The following is a 16,306-nucleotide window of genomic DNA, read 5'->3' as shown; positions in this document are numbered from 1 at the left end:
TAAAAAAAATAAAAAAAAAAAAGAAGAAAGAAGAGCCCATGTTGAGGGCATGTTCCGCAATTCATATTTATAATTCAAATCCGTGGCTCATAATTCATTATTCAAGATCCATAATTCATGAATGTTAGCTAAGTAAATTAATTATTGCTAAAATGCATTATTATTATTATTATTATTATTATTATTATTATTATTATTATTATTATTATTACACTTTCAGTTTCATTACGATTCCTACCCTTAAATTTGCAGCATTATTATATTTATTTTAAAAATAAAAATAATTATATAATTTTAACATTAACATATTAATAAAAATAATAGTATTAATGTTAAAATAATAATATCAATATTAAAATAAAAGTATTAATAAAATAACATAAACATAATGACTTATTTAATAGCAATACTAAATTTAAACTATCAATTCTCACATAAAAATAGAGATAATAACAAATATCAACGATAAGTCATATAATATTTTTATTTAAATTATAAAATAATAGTAAATCAGCAAGTATAATATAATATCAGTTTCACATCATATAATTCATATATAATTAAACAACTTATCCACAAATTAAGTTATTTTATCATATATTTTAATGAGTATGTTCTACTCTCTTATAAATATGTTTCAATTATATAATTTTTAACTAGAATATATACTATATAACTAAAATGTGATTTAATCATATAAAATGATTTGATGTATTTATAATAAAAAATAATAAAAGTTAATATTATGGTATATATATAACAATCTTATTTGCACATAATATATATAATTTTATTAATACTATATAATATATTAAAAATATATAAATATATATATAATTAATTTTTTGATTTGAGTTTGATTCAGGTCTGATTTAATTTTGATTTGGTTTTTGATAAAAAATCAGAATCAAACCAAAACAATAAAAAAGATGTTTGTATTATATGAAAGATTTGATCAAACCTTAAAAAAATAAAAAAATATGGACAAACCTCTTTATGAATATGTATATATATATATATATATATTACGTTGGGCATTATTTATACTTGTTATATGTACTCACCATTTATTTTTTTAATCATAATATTATATATATTAAATTTAATTATTTAAATGAAAAACTAATTTTATTATTATTTTAATTAATTACATGAATAAAAATCAAAAATTTAAAATTATTATATTTTTATTATATCATATTTTTAATGAAAGTTATATTTTATATTTTTAATAATTTAATTAATTTAATTATAATTTAAATATAATATAATGAAAAATATGACATAAGAATAAATTTAGAATATATAAAAGTTATATGTTATATAGATGATGCATATTTTAAGGAGAAAATAAAACTCAGGAGTTTTAGCAAACTAGTTTTGCATAAAGGGCTTATAATGATTAAATAATTTATTAAGCATCACTTCAACACTTCTCAACTTTTAATCTTGAGACTTCAATATTAATTTTATTTATTTATTTATCTTTTATTTTCATTAAGAGTTGAACCAAAACAATAATGCAATAATTGAATTCCTTTATCATCAATTTGTGCATAGTAGTGACTACATTAATACGTTATTGGGTTATTTAGTTATTAGCAGGTCACATAAAGTTAAGCTACATCTCTAATGTTTTTTAAACTAATAATCGTTTTTTTCGTATTTCCACCGTACTGTTATTAGTTTCAAATAAGTAAAAATATATTATTAATGCATAACGATTGATTGCATAAAAATAAAATTAAGTATCTCAACATGTAGATGATCAATATAAGCACTTGATATCCAAGCACCAACACAAAGAAATGTATTTTGCCTTTCAACCACATAAATAACGTGTCATATTATTTTTGTTAGTAGATATTATTTTTTGCTTCCATTTTTTTACTTTTGTTGCTACAAAAGAGCATTATATGTAATTACTTCTTCAGGCAATTTATATAATTTGCATTATGGAATTTCAAACTGATTGTATGTATTCCACATGCTAATAATTTTCACCTTCCCTAGATGTCTGGATCATTTGGTGGTTTTCTTAACAATGCATTAAATATTTGAGAGTCCAATTAAATTTTATCAATGCCATTATATCAGGAACAAAGAATATTACATTAATATAAACTCTAACAATTAAATGAAAGTTAAATTTAAATAGGATTAAAAATTTTAAATTTATATAAATTTAAAAAATTAATTTAAATAATAAAAAATATAATTATTATAAATAATATAAACATATAAATCAAATTTTTAAGGGAAAAGACATTTAACATTATTTTTTTTTATAATTTTTTATTTAAGCTAAGATGTGATTTCAAATAACAATCCTAATTTATTATTTCTCCTATCGCGCTATGGCTCCTCTCCAATCTCTCCCTTAATGTGTAATCTCATTATTATTATTATTATTATTATTATTATTATTATTATTATTATTAAAGCACAATTTAAAAAAAAAAAAAAAAGAACTTCTGATTTTAGTTAATTCTTTTTTACAAAATTTTTAATTTAGATTACAGTAGAAAAATTAATTAAAAATTAAGTATAAGTAGAATTAAATAATAATTTTAAATTCAATTGCACTATAAAATTAATAAAATTTAAATAGTAAAAATGCAAATTATAAATAATATATAAAGGATTAAGGTGTGTGTGTGTATATATATATATATTTATTTAAATTATTTTTCTTATTTAATTTTTTTATTTTAATTTCAATTACTTTAAAATTATTAAATTATATTTCATTAAAATAATTTGAAATAATTTTATTTATAATTATAAAATGTAACTTATTGTTCTAACAATATTGTTATGATTATTTTATCCTATAGAGATATCTTATTTTAAATTTTAAAATTTAAATTTTATTATTAAAAGAATACTCTCTTTCTAATTTTTACATGATATATTTTAGAATCTTTTGACATGTTATCTCATTTTTTTTTTTTTCCATTTCAATTAGTTGAGTAGCGCTTGAGTCATCTTCAATTTTTTTTTTTTAATTAGATGTTTTATTTTATTACATCAAATCTCTATTTATTTATCATAATTTTTAAACTATTTAAATATTAAAGTACAAATTCAATTATTTTAATATTTTATTTTTTAAAATTCATTTTAATTATTTATAATTATTTAACTATTTAATTATCAAATTTGTATTAATTATTTAATATCTTTGTAAAATCAATTTTAAGATGGTTTTATTTTGTGATGAAATTAGTTTTACTTTATACACCAAAATTATATTAATGAAATATCAAACTTTCTTCTCATTACAAGAAAATATGATAACAATAAATTATTGATCTATTTAAATTATTTTTTTGTGTCTTTTTATTTTTTTTTTATAAATAATACTTTAAAATAGTAAGATTTTGATTAATATTATTATTTTTTATACCAATGTAATTATTATTATTATTTATACCAATGTAATTATTATTATTATTATTATTATCTGAATAATATTAAATATAATACCTATATATTTTTTTTATAATATATATTTAAAATTATTAGTCAATTAAAATTTAGTTTATAAGTAACAAATAATAAATTTGATTTGCTCTTGAATTTTGATGTAATTTATAATATATATTTTTTAATAATTACAGAAATATTTCAAAAGAATGTGCATATACCTTATTTTTATACGCTAAACTTATTAACATAAGAGCAATGTTAGTTTTATTTTTTACTGATTAATTTATTTTTAACTAATATTATTGTTATCTTTATTTATAACTAGACTCTAGAATTAATTTTTTTTATTATTATTCAATTATATTTTATTCATTATATTATAATAAGTAAATAATAAATATTATATTATTAACATTAGTTGGTCTTTAAGTTAAACCATACACACATAATTTGTATGCAAGTTAATTATTAAAATTTATTTTAATTAAATTAATTAATGATTTTAATAATTAGTGATAGATAATACGAGATGCAAGTATAATACTTTGTATGATTATAAAATAAAATTGAATAATTTCTAATATAAATATTTATTTATTTAATTAATGGGAGATTTTTTATTTATTAATTATATTAATATAATAAAATTCCGCAGCACAGCGCGATACTTTGAAGCCTTTATATATATATATATATATATATATTGCTAATTTGTATAAAACTGTCAATTTAACCAATATTAATTCTCCTCCATGACTTTATCATGGCCCCCTAATTCACTCTTAAACACTCCTTTTAAGTTTTTTTTTTTAATTCTTTTTAAAATTTTACAATATATGCTTTAATTCCAAAAAATAAAAATAAACCAATAATAATTCTTTAAATTTGATGATGCAAAGAGCAAACTATACAATTACAATTATAGAAACTTTCACCATATCAAGAAAAATAAGTAATATTAAGAAATAATTTCATAAACTTTCACAAAATAATTTTTATCAATTGTCAACCAGTAAGTGATATGTTTACCTTTTTGTTTTTATTTTCAATGAGTAAAAAACACAATTACTTTATATATAACTTAAATTCTAAATACTTCAATTTTAGGATTGTCACTATTTCACAGGCAGCTAAACATTGTGTAAAGTTAAGGATATGCTGTATCGGTTTAGTTCGAAGTCTACTTAGGTATCAGAATCAAAACGAAATTTTAGTACAACTAAATTTAGATCTTTATTGTTTCGATTTCGATTATATACGATTTTCAATTCTTCAATTCTAATTTGATTCAGTACGATTTTAGTTCGGTTCTTGATTCTTGAAATAATTTTATGTAATTATTTTCTTAAAATGTCATATATAAATTAGTATTTAAGTTTTAAAATAGCTCATTAATAAATAATATATCATATAATATATATTTTAACTATTTCTAAATTATATAATCTTTAATTATAATATATATATATATATATATATATATATATATATATATATATATATATATATATAATTTAAGATTAAGTATATTATATATCAGTAGTATAAGTATATCATATAATATACATTTTAACTATTTATTTATTATGTAATATTTATCTATAAGATATAAATATAATAATAAATTAACACACACATATATATAAAATAGTAGAATTATAAGGTAATTTAATATATTTATAATTAAAATTATTAAAAAAATATAGAGAAATGAAATATAATATTAGGTTGTATTTATTTCATAATTATATATATATAATATTAAAAGTATATAATACATCTAAAAAAATTAAAGAAAAACATATGTATAAATTCTATTTTTGGTTCGATTTTGGTATGATTCCATTTTAGTTCTTAATGAAGAACTACAATCGAACCAAAATATCAAAATAACTTCAGTTTGATACTATTTCTGTCAGTCAAGTACGGTTCTTCGATTTGATTTGATTCCTCCAAAAACCGTGCACAGCTCTAACGTAAAGTGGAGTCAATTGCCCCCAATGATTTTATATAAAATTTAAAAAAGAAAAATATATTAGATGAAATTTATATTTTGACTCCATTATAAATCAATTATGACCTACTAAAAATTAGTAATAAAAACTAACCCCATTCTTTTTTTTTTTTAAAGTAGTTACATAAAAATCAAATTTTAATATTAATAGGAAAAAGGAGGCAAATTAGAAAGATTTCCTCAATTTTGTGTGTGGATTTTAAGCTAATTGACGTTAAAAAAAAATCTTCTTAATTTTTTCTTTCATATTTTTAACTTGTTACATTTCCAAACTTGCTATTATAAAGAATAAAATAAATTTAAATAAACTTAAATATCAAATTATTTATACAATCTATTTGATAAATTATTATTGCAAATTTATTATGTTATGGCTTGTTAGAAAAAAAAATTTAAAACTTTTACGGTATTCATTATTGTAGTTTTTTTTTTTTGTATTTATTACAGCCGAATCATAGTTAGTGGTCATAATTGTAGCCAAAAAGATAAATTAAATTTGAGAAAGTAACGGTAAATTATAATATAGATCTTAAAGTTTTATTTGATTAATAAAATAGTATATTGATTTAAAATTTATATTTAATTTTTTTATTTATAATATAAAATATATTTATAATATAAAATATATTTTACATTATTTTTAATTGAAATTTTATACTAAAAAGTTATTTTTATTGATTAAAATATATTATAATATAATAAATAATTCAAACATTACGTAATAATAAAGTAATCACAAAATAATCAAAGTCTCTTTTTTCTGGTTGTCAATTACGTAAAATTTTTTTCAGTCATTGATCTATTGTCAGGTACATTGATCTTTACAAACTGATGAATAATTAATATAATTTTAGAGAGATTGTCACACCTATTCCCTTATAAGGCATGACATGTTCCCATAACATACCTAATGAATTACCAAACTACACCTACCGATAATCCATTAATTATGCTACAAGGGATTTTAAATAAATTATAGCTTCTGATCTTATCAATTCTTTTGAGGAAAACTGCATGGGAATAGTTAAAATTCAATGTAAACAATCATTGGAAATAATGATAGATTGAATATTGCAAAAGTTACATTTCCATAAGTTTCAAAATAAAATACAAATAGTTACAAACTCAAAATACTTTAGTAATGCAATGCTTTTTTAATATAAAACTGTTCAATGTTCGTACATCCATACATGTAGGTACAAAATACATTGAAATAAATCACAAGGGTGTACCTAACATAAATACCCACAATCAATACCAAAATGCTGCTTCCAAGTCTCTCACTCAGCAGCCTTCTCCTTTTCCTTACTTGCAATAGCATAAATAAGCTATCGCTGAGTATATCACTCAGTGGTGGACAACTAATAACTTTAAAACATAAAGTTAAGTAAAACTTGTCAAAGCATAATAAATCACATTTTCTTAAGTATGAAGACTTCACAATAGTTCTAAGTCCATAGGTGTCATTTATTAGAATAACATTTCAAATGAGAAATCATACTTCATAAATACAATTCACAGAGTATTAGTGTTACCAACATCAACACACAGTTTAGGCCATGACATAAAATTTCACGATCAATGCTGTGTTGTATACCACGACAAAGCAATCTCAACCTCACTAACCGTTATTAATAAGGGAAGGGCTAGCTAGCTAATGAGTACTCATGTAGTCTTACCCCACTAACCGTTATTAATGGGGGACATAATCAATATCCATTATCAACTCCAAGTAGCCGTTACTACTAGGGAGTTCCGAAGGGATTGTCATGCTAACTGTGGTTTCAAAATAGTTTTCAAAAGTTTTCCACTCTACAATCACATTTATAAACCAATAAACACATTCAAATCATCATAATATCCATATAGAGGTGGCAACACCCAAATTTCTCAAATGCAAGAGAAAAACCATATTTCAGTCAAAGTAAACTTGTTCAAAGCAACCTCATTCAATATAAACACATTCCAAATAATTTACAAGTTTAAAAATGAAGAAAAAGTTAGTTATGCACAAACCGTCAAGGCATTCCTTTCTCTTTACTCACTACTCCTTGTCCGTCCCAACTTCGTTTTCTATTGAAAACACACAAGTAGAATATTTTAATACTCATCCCAACTATTTCCAAAACTCATTTCATAAATGTCTAATGCCTCCCTAAGTTAGATTGGGAATTTTCAAAGAGTTTTGAATTTTAGACATTTTGGTGGCCTAATCTTTGAATAAATTTTCTATCTAGTTCCCATCATAATTTGGTGAGGTTTTTCTATAAAAATTGTTCATCTAGGTCTTAACTTTATTTTCCTTTTTGAATCACCTAATTTGAAGTTATGTAGCTCAAGTTATGATCGAAACAGTGGTTACTATTTACGTTACTATTCACAGGGTTGCTACTATTCTAGTAGATTCATTGGTCCAACTTCACTCAGCAATTTGATTAAGTTAAGTCTATAATTTGGTCTAACGTTCCTCATATGAAATGTTCTACTATGTCTTAGGTTTCTATATGTTTAAGAATTACCTAAATTTGATTTTTTTAGAGAGAGTTATAGCCTTGCAAATTTTACTATTCATATGATCAATTTTAAGTGTCTAGATTCTAGCAGATTCGGTGACCCAAATTCGTTCAGTAATTTGATCGAGTTAAGTTCATAATTTGGCCTTATATTCTTCATATGAAATGTTCTAATATGTCTTAGGTTTCCATCGGTTCAAGAATTACCTAAATTAGAGTTTTCTAGAGAGAGTTATGGCTATTTAAATTTTACTATTTATGTTACTATTCATGTGCTGGCAGATTCATCAACTCAATTTTGCTCAGCAATTTGATTGGGTTAAGTTCATAATTAGGCTTTAAGTTCTCCATATGAAATGTTTAACTATGTTTTAAGTTTTCATCAGTTCAAGAATGGCTTCAATCAGAGTTTTCTACAGAGAGTTATGACTATGCAAAATTTACTGTTAACGTGCCTAATTCTGCAGGTTCCAGAATTTCCTCTCCAGGTTCAAGCCAAGTTTTAGGCAATTTCTAGGCAGTTTCTGGGTTAGGTCTCTTCATAAAAATTCTAGCCATATTTCTTAAGTTTCATTTCCAATTGGTTTCACACTAATTGGAGTTGTGTAGCTCAATTTATGGGCTGTAAAACACACTAAACTCAGTGTGAAAAATTCTACCCTAGGTTCAAATTTTCATTTCTTCAATTACTTCTACTAACCAACCTCAATTTACATTTAATTCACCCCAAATGACCATAATTTAGCATTGCTACATCTATAGCACTTCCTAGCACAAAAACCCCAAATTTTCCTTAAACTCCTAATTTCCCAACTTCATAATTCATGCCATTCTATAACATTTACTTCACTAATCATTTACACTTCATCCATTCAATATACATTCTTAACTAAATTATGTCAAATGACCATAATTAGGTCTTATAAACCTCAATTGCATAGCACACTATAAAAGCCCCAATTCTACATATGTAACAGCCCGATCCTTCTTCGGTTAGTATTGTCCGCTTTGGCCCATGGGCCTCACGGATTTGTCCCTTGGGAGGTTTCATTCCCAAAAGCGCGCTGACCAGGTGAGGAAGGCTCCCACATATATGGCCCAAATCTTTTCTTCCCGTTTAGATGTGGGACACGGTTTCCACCCGGTCGTAGCTGGTTGAACAAGCACGTCCCAACCCCATCCCTGGGTCATGACAAGCCCACCAGCTTCCGCTTGGTGCGTCCTCGCACCACACACCGTACTAGAGGGAGTCTAGCTCTGATACCAAATGTAACAGCCCGATCCTTCTCCGGTTAGTATTGTCCGCTTTGGCCCATGGGCCTCACGGATTTGTCCCTTGGGAGGTTTCATTCCCAAAAGCGCGCTGACCAGGTGAGGAAGGCTCCAACATATATGGCCCAAATCTTTTCTTCCCGTTTCCGATGTGGGACATGAAGTTTCCACCCCAGTGCGTAGCTGGTTGAACAAGCACGTCCCAACCCCATCCCTGGGTCGTGACAACATAAGTCCTAGTTTGCAATTTTTCCTAATCCATGTCATTCCATCAATTTCTTCCTCCAACTAACATTAAATCACATTCAATTCTTGCTAATTAGTCATAATTTAGCATTACCCACATCAATTTCACTCCCTAGCATAAAAGCCCTAATTTCCCCATGAACCTTAATCTTTCATAATTCAATTTATGAAATTCTCATGCAATTACACTACCCCAATCATGCATACTACCTCAACTAAGCTTGATTTCATCATCAATTACATTAAAATACATCAAACCCTAATTTTCCCCAAATTGGCCAAAATTTCCCTCTTCATAAATATACCATTTCTTTCTATTTCACATGTAATTTCATCATAATCTAACTTAATTCAAGGTTTGCATAACTAATTGAGCATTAAAGAACTTACCTCTTGATGATTTCTTTACAACTTCTAATTTTCTTCCAATTTCTCTTGTTCTACTTGCTCCAATGTCTTAATCAAAGTTTTCTTTGATGTTTTCTTTTAGTGGGTTATGAGATTTATGAAGGGAATTCAAGGGAATCAAGAACTTGGAAGGGAAAGCAATGGTGAAAGAAGGTCAGAGAATAAGAGAAAAAGAGAGAGAGAGGGAGAGGAGGTTTGTGGGGTGGCAACTAAATGGGAGAGGGAGGAAGATGGCTTCCTTTTATACTTATCCCAATTATTTATTTATTTAATTAATTTTAATTGAGTTGTCCAAAGCCCATTGGTCCTAAAATTTTAATTGGGTCAAAATGAACTTAAAATTCTAGATTTTTATTTCTTTTATTTTCCTTTCACTTTATACTTGAATTCTTTTCCTCAAAAAAAAAATTATTCATTTATTCAATTTATTAATTTCACTTAAATTAATTAACATTTTGGTCAAAAGTTAACTCTTGAGATGAATTGACCAAAATGCCCTTCATCGGGTCATAATCCCTCTTTTTCAATATACCTGGTGAGTACTTATATTTTTGGGTCACTTAAATTTTTATTGTGTCTATCTCAATAAATTTTCATTTTATTTTGATCCTCAAGGTGTCTTTGAATAGTATAAGTCATAGACAAAAAATGGTACTATTTAGAGCTCGAAGGTTCGGGGTGTTACAGAGATTAATTGCTATTTTTATTTACAAAATTATGGACAGTTTTGATGATTGATTATATATGACCTATACTCGGTCTGTAACTTTAATGGTTGTTTTATTACAATGTGGTTATTTTGTGTAATTGACAATTAGAAAAAGTTATACAGTGTGATTATTTTGTGATTACTTTATTATTATATAATTTTAGAATTGTTTATTATATTAAAATATATTTTAATCAATAAGATTAATTTTTAGTATAAATTTTAATTAAAAATAAATAAAAAAATATATTTTATAGTGTGGGTGGCAAGTTTGTTCTCCACTACTAGTTTATATCCATCTTCCTATAACAATACCATGGAGCTGGGATATAAATGCCTTAAGAGGAGGAAGATTGACTAGAGAAGCCACACGAATGACAACCAGGATAAAAACTTCTGAAGGGACGTGGACAACGACTCTACCCCTTGCAGAAGTTCACTACCCTTCTTTTTCTATGAGCCTAATAACTTGGATTCGGGATAGTAGGTATGGAAGAGGGAAAGTGTTAGGCACCCTTTCAGTTTGGGTTATCTTACAACAAGAGCCAGCCCACTACTTGTATTTTTTAAAACCTGTCTTGGTGTTTCTTTATTAAAGTTCTTGACAATTCAAATGCATATCTAAGTTAATTATGCACATTTTGTACACTCAAAAACATCACACCCATTACATGCACATATTGTACCCCTAATCATGCTCAGTTTCTATGTTTAAGATTGTTGCCATGTTTACTTTATTGCCCTATTAACATTTTCTATATTCTTTTCATGCTTTGGGATTAATTTGCACATATTATAAGACAACCCCTAAGCATGCATCCCATATTTTTATCATACGTCTTTATTTTAGTTTCCCTAAGTTAATTTACTAAGTTGATTACATGCATTGGTTATTTTGCAATAAAATAAAGCATCCTAAGAAAGAAGGGAGGAGGAAAGATTACAACCCCTTTAACCTACAATTAAAAGAAAGGAGGGAGGAGAAAATATTATAAACGCCAAATGCTTTAGATTAAAAGCCTAATTTTATTACAAGGCCCATTTGGTCCATTTTCCCATACAAGGGTCTTGATGTCATATTTAGGCCTTGATTCACCTTTTAATACTCTTTGGGGTTTCCTTATGGTTTTAGTTTGCTTGCCTTTTTTGAGGACATTTCCTTCCTTATTTAGGTACTTGCCTTATTTATCCACTTACCATATATGCACAGCTTACTAATTGGATACTTACTATATCAATACTACAAAAAAATAAAAGAATCAATTAAGGCAACAAAGAATAAAATAAGGAAATAATGAAAAAGGAAAGAAAACCTAACACGTATGTCGCAAGGTATTTTGCGATCGCCTGGACGAACACTCACCGAAGTGGGAAAAGTGAGGAGTCGCCACTTTAATTTTAAGGGAAATTAAAGAAAACCATTTGTGAAAGTAAGTTACACTAAAACCACTTCAAAAACAGAGATTCTAGGTTCGGGGTCCATGAATGGGTGGGGAAGATGTTAGGCACCCCACCTCGTCCCTCAACGAGGGTAAGCAGATTTAATTTCACGTTCTTCATAGTTAGGAGGGCTTGAATGGAAATGTTAATCCTTTTGACCGAAAGGAATGTTTGATTTTTCACTAATCCGGATTACTCAGATACATAAGTAAATGAGACGACCTTAGTGAATTGCGGTTGTGTATTAACTTTATTTCAGGGAGAATCATTTTACATATTTGTTAAAATTTAATTTGGGAATCGGATAAGAACTCTTCTCCAATCTCCTTTAAATATTTATTAAAATTTTTAAGTTTGAGGGTCGGATAAGAACTCTCGTCCGATCTCCTTTTTTTAAATATTTATTAAAATTTTTAAGCTTGAGAATCGGATAAGAACTCTCCTCCTATCTCCTTTAAATATTTGTTAAAATTTTTAAGCTTGAGAATCGGATAAGAACTCTCCTCCGACCTCTATTAAATATTTATTAAAATTTTAAGCTTGAGGATCGGATAAGAACTCTCCTCCGACCTCTATTAAATATTTATTAAAATTCTGGGCGAGGATCGGGTAAGAACTCTTTTCCGACCTCTGTTAAATATTTATGGAAGTTTTGGGCGAGGATCGGGTAAGAACTCTTCTCCGACCTCTGTTAAACATTTAAATGGGGACCGGATAAGGACTTTTCCGATCTTTCAAGGTTTAATTACAGCTACGCATCATAAGAACCTGAGACTAAGAGTTTCGGCATTCAAAGATGCCAATGGTCGGAATAAGGCTTCTTTTAACTGGTTGGTACCTTGTGACCAGACAAAGGATGCCAGACTAAATTTTACCGATCTCCTATATAATTACCTTACCAGTACCTTTTTATACATAATCCGTTCTGTTTATTTATCTGAGATTTAGTTTCATTCTGCTTTATGATGTCATACTGAATCACCTTCTATGTTAGCCTAGTGATGCAACTCTATTATTTTCTTGACGTATTATTCAGGCCTTCTATTTTAAAGAAGCACTTAAGACATGGCTACCTACATTTTACCGAACTACTTATACGCTACTTGAGATGAGGACTTTCGCATTTAGAAGTAGCAAAGCTTAACAAAAAGAATGGACCAGTTGACAAAGAAAGTAAACTTCGGGAATAACCTTCATTACACCATATAAACTTGGCGAAGATTACAAACATAAAAGTAAAGGGAATGCGTAAGATAAAAAGAGCTTTTAGTGAAACAGAGATATAAACACTCACCTGTGAGGAGCCGAACCTACTAAACTAATCGCAAAACGTAATAGGGGCGCAAGCTGTTTAGCTTGATGGCTGAAGCTCGCCTAGAAACGAAGGATGCTTAGCTAAATGGCAGTCAGGTTTAAATAAGCAAGTTGAATGGAGTTGAGCTTGGAAAATAAGAATGGAAATAAAGATGACAAAGAACTGAAAGTAAGGGCGTCACAGGATAATGAAAGAACTGAAAATGGAGAGTTCCAGTATTTCAAGAATCCCTTTTGCAAGAAAACATTTCAGAAAACTGGTTTCAAAAGTTTTTCCTTATCAAAAACTTAAAAGCAATGGAGTATGAATGAATTAAATTTCAGAGTTCCTCCACTATAGTAACTATTTCTCCTTTTTTTGCCCGTCCCTTGAACAGTTTTCATGCAGGTATTTATAGGAACCGGGTGCTTCCCCTGAAGGGTCAGGATCTATTTTGAGGGAGATGGAGGGTCAGGATTTTGAAGGACATGATCTGAGGCTCAGGAATTAAAGAGGATCAGAATGGACAGCCGAGATCCCCTTCAGAATATTTGTCATTTTCTTCTTCTAATCTGACGATCCCAAATTCTCTTGTCCGGGCGTCCAGAAATTTGGGAGTGAAAGGCGCTGATCTTGTCGTTTTCTTCTTCGATCCGAGGGCTCCGAGCTCGTCCTTACAAGTAAGATCAATGGTGGAGATTAGGATGTACAGCGCTATCCTGATGTACTCTGGCGCATGTCAGTAATGCGGGCGATTCTGGGGCGTGCGGTTGAGATTTCTCCTGCAACGCTTTAACTACCTCGGCTCTGATTATGACGATAATTGACAGGAGCTGTCTTATTCTCTTTGTCTTCCGACCTCCCCTCTTTTTCGGTCTTTTCAACGTGATCTTTTTTCGATCTCTCATACCAGGTTCCTCTCTTTCGATCTCTCCTGACATGCTCTCTTCCGATCTTTCCTGACACGCTCTCTTCCGATCTTTCATGCCGGTCTCCCTTCTACTGATCTTTAAAGATCGCTCTTATGATGTAATCAGACCTTTAATGTAGTCCGATCTCTAGAGATCGCCCAAATGATGTGATTAGACTTTTAATGTAATCCGATCTCCCGAGATCGCCCAAACGATGTAATCAGATCTTTTCGGAAATAAAATTTATTTTGACAACTGTTGTTTTATTATTATTGCATTGATTATTTTCGGATCCCTAAAGTATTTATCTGATCCGACTCTTAGTTTGAATGACACTTATCTGATCCGTAATTCAAAACACCTTAATCTGCCACTCCATAGTTAACCAATCTTATTATGGAATCTCCGGAATATTCATGAGACGTGTCAGAACAGCTGGCGAGTCCTGCTATCCGATGCACTACCTGGAACATCGTGAGCATTAAATGCTCGGACGAGTATAAATAGGGGTGGGGTTAGCCAGTTGCTCCTTCATGTCATTTTCAGTCTCTCGCAAACAACCTCCAAATTCTCTCGTTTTCTCAAGTTCCTCCGACACCGATCAAGTTCCGGTAAGGGTTTTGATCTTTCTTTTAGTTTAAATTTTCTGTTTTGAAAATGAGCGGTGCCGAGGGTCAGAGAGCAGCAAGCCCCCCTTCCATTCAGTTCTCGTGGTCGTCCGATGATGTAGAGGTGGTCGGACCAAGCGCGCAGCCTGAACTTCCTAGGGTCTCCGTTCCAGCTCGGGGACAACCAGCACCCTCGAGGCATGTGCCTTCTTCGGGGAGGGAAAATCTTCCCATGGACGAGCTGCCATCAATCTTGCAAGAAACCGACCTGCAGTCGTTCAGCCAGGAGTACAACATCCGGCCTGATTCGTACGAACTTATCCGGTGTCATGGCGACCTTCGAGCAGATCACTTTTTTGAGAGGGACGATATGATCATGTTGTATGAAGAACAGTTAAAAGCCGGGCTGCAGTTCCCTCTTGACGACTTCTTTAAAGAGGTTTTAAAATATCACCAAGTGTGCATCGCCCAAGTTCACCCGAACTCGTGGTGGATCTTAGTAGCCTTCCGAGGCCTATGCCGAGCTAAGGGGCTCCAACCCACGGCTAAGGTGTTCGCTGAACTGCACCGGTTAACTCGTCGCAAGGACGACGAGTATTGGTTCTTCCAGGCGAAACCCCATTGTGGGCTTTTTACCGATCTACCTTCCTCCCTGAAGAATTGGAAGAACCGCTTCTTTATCCTGAGGAGCAAAATTCCGAACAGCTTTGAGGGCTTCCCCCGCAGCTGGCTGCATCAGGGTCCTTTGCTTACGAAGCACATCGCCCTAAATAGGGAAGAGGGTGCAATGGTGATGGAGTTGAAGGAACAGGCGTCCAGAGAGAAGTTCTCTTGTTTGGATGCCGTGACGGCCGAGCTACACCATTGGACTATGCAGCTGGTCACCGGTCAAGATCGCGGGCTTCAGCTCTCTGATCTCGGCATCGGTATTTTCTATATCTCAGATCTTTGGACCTTAGCGATCTCACTGACCTCTTCTTTGTGCAGGTATGGCAAGCGGCGAAGCTTCTAAGGAGAGCCGGAAGCGGAAGAGAGAGATCTCTCGGAAGGTACGGGAGATGAAGCGCTCCGAGCTGCTTCAAACACCTGGTCATGAGCCCGGGGAAATACAGGAAGGCTCATCTCAACCTTCCGGACCGCCGATCATAGAAGTGGTCCGAACTCCTCCTCACCAAGAAGAGCCACCTCCACCTCCGCCGGCCGCTCCAAGTGCGGAAGGGGGCCCTTCCCAAACTACTGTGAGGCCTCTTTCCCGCGGCGCTCAAGTTCTAATCCATTCCCTGGAGAAGAATCGGACTGTTCGGGAAAATCCGGGCTTGGCGAAGGTCTTCGGGGCTTCCATCTGTCTTCGGGAAGATCGGGACAGGCTGTCCTCAGACAACCTTGATGACATCCTGACCCGATCTATGAGCTTGAACGTGGAGTGCTTGGTGAACCAGCACATTGTCCGGGAGAAGGC

The sequence above is a fragment of the Hevea brasiliensis genome, chromosome 12 (genome assembly GCF_030052815.1).
Source record: "Hevea brasiliensis isolate MT/VB/25A 57/8 chromosome 12, ASM3005281v1, whole genome shotgun sequence".
In the NCBI taxonomy this organism is placed as follows: domain Eukaryota; kingdom Viridiplantae; phylum Streptophyta; class Magnoliopsida; order Malpighiales; family Euphorbiaceae; genus Hevea; species Hevea brasiliensis.
Note: the sequence above shows the minus strand (reverse complement) of the source record.